This window comes from Magnolia sinica, chromosome 8, assembly GCF_029962835.1.
Source record: "Magnolia sinica isolate HGM2019 chromosome 8, MsV1, whole genome shotgun sequence".
NCBI lineage: Eukaryota > Viridiplantae > Streptophyta > Magnoliopsida > Magnoliales > Magnoliaceae > Magnolia > Magnolia sinica.
Genome location: NC_080580.1, coordinates 9,278,524 through 9,280,972, shown reverse-complemented (window position 1 = coordinate 9,280,972; position 2,449 = coordinate 9,278,524).

Here is a 2,449-nt window from a genome sequence, read left to right as displayed (position 1 = left end):
ATGATCCTAGCCATCAGATTTGATCAGAAAAGTAATGAATGGATTTGTTCGGTAGGTATCATCCTTGAGACTGGGCCATCCCTGACGATTACGAGTATAAGGACGGTCCTGATCGATACTTCACTCTGCCACGTGTGACGGAGAGAAGGCTTTCCTTTCGGCCGCGACTTGCCTGTCCTCATTGACCACATGAAGTTCATGGTGTCGGAAGCTACGTGGGGCTAAAGAGATGCCCGTAACAAATTTATTCCGTCCATCAGTTTACAAAGACCGAATGGTACATAATCCAAAAAACAGTCAGATTTAGAACTCATGTGGGCCACACCACGCCAAACAGCGAGGATTCAACGCTCACCATTAGAAACTTTGTGGGGGCCACGTAAGTTTTGTACGAGGATGATATTTCTTCTTACATTTTATGTGAGTGGGAACAACCCTATGAGCAGTTTGGATGGAATATAAACTATGGTCAGCACCTATGAGCAGTTTGGATGGAATATTAACGAGGATGATACTTCTTCTTACATTTTATCTGAGCTCTAGGAAGGTTTCAACGGTGGACGTTTCTTTTCTCACTGTTTGGCTTCGTGTGGCCCATCTGAGTTTCGAATCTGCATATTTTTCAAATTTTTTCAAATCTTGCCTTTTCGAAATTGACGGACAGGAATATCTGTGGGCGCAGAGCTTTCCGGCTACGTGGACACCACCGTATCATGTTCACGCGGATTTCCAGCTGACATGTTGGGGAACGGATTGGCTGCTACCCTGCCAAGTGCTCTGTGGCCCAATAATGATGTATTTGTTTCATCCATTCCGTCCATATGTTTTTACATATCATTTTATAACATAATACAAAAAATTAGATATATCCAAGTCTCAAATGTACCACATTACAGGAAACATTGTTGAATGAATGTCAACCATTAAAAGCTTTTTGAGGCCATAAAAGTGTTGGATCAAGTTGATATTTGTTTTTTCACTTCATCTGGGTATGTATGACCTAATCAACATATTGGATGTCAACTAAACAGTACAGTGGGCCTTAGGAGGATTTTAATGGTGGATATCCAATCACTATTGTTTCCTGTGTTGTGGTCCACCTGAGATTTATATCCATCTCAATTTTCGGATCAAAACCTAAAATGATATGTAAAAATGGATTAAAGGCATGGATGAAACACATACATCATTATGGAGCCCACAGAGCACCGACCGCCAGCCAACGTGCTGGTGGAGGGGGAGTAACCAATCCACTTCCTACCGACACGTTGAGCAGCGAGACTCGCTACCAAAGTGACGTCACTAAGTTTTGTGGCCCCATCATGACATGTGTTGTATCTACACCGATTCTTCGTTAGTAGAAATCATTTTAATGCAATAGATACAAAGGTCGAGTGGGCCACACCATGGAAAAAAGTGGAGAGAGTGACGCCACCACTGAAACTTTCCTAGATTCCACCGTAATGTTTATTTGAGATTTAACTGGTTCATAACTTAACAAAGACATGAACTCAGGGAAAACACAAATATCAGCTTGATCTAACACATTTGCTGCTCTTAAAAGGCTTTATGATAGCCATCCAATCCCCACTGTTTTCTGTGGTGGGCCACTCCAATTTTGTATCTTACTCATTCTTTATTTCATGCTCTAAAATGACCTATTTAAAATGATCTATCCAAATGGGTTGACGGTGTGAATACTACATATAAATCATGGTGAGGCTTACGTAACATGTGACGTCACTTTAGTAGCGGGTCCGGCTACTTTAAACCTGCCAGTAGCTCATTCGCGTCTTGTCCTTTTAAAGAATATCCCCGCGAAGCGGTCTTTTTAAAATAAAAAAGAGATACTCTGGCAGAGCATGGCGTATGATACGCAGATAATCAGAACTTGCATATGTGGTACACAAGTAATCAAAATAAACTATCCAAATTAAGTTAACCATAATATATATATATTATTAAACAAATAATAATCTTACTTAATATCTTAATATTGGATTGACTAACATTTATTGGACGGTTAAAAATGTAAATATCCAACGGTCCTGTTGCCACAAACAAGTGTCCATGAATAAGAGATTAGGATTCTTTAAACAATCTGATCCTGATATCGTGACTCGGAGACCGTGAGATGCACAGTATAGTCTGTTTGATTTGAGCTAATATGGGCCACTTGCACAATTTCTGACAGCTGCGTATCAAGCGTCATCCGCAGCTATCTTATAAAGGCAATAACAGAACACCGGAAGCTGATTATGTATATGTTATATCCAGACCGTCCATCCATTTTTGGAGATCGTTTTAGTGAATGGGCCAAAACATGAGGCAGATCCAAAATTCAAATTGACCACACTACAGAAAACAGTGGGGACAATGACTCTCACCGTTGAAACCACTGATTCTGCCGAATGCCAATGGATGGCAGCCAGGGTACTGAGGCTGTGTA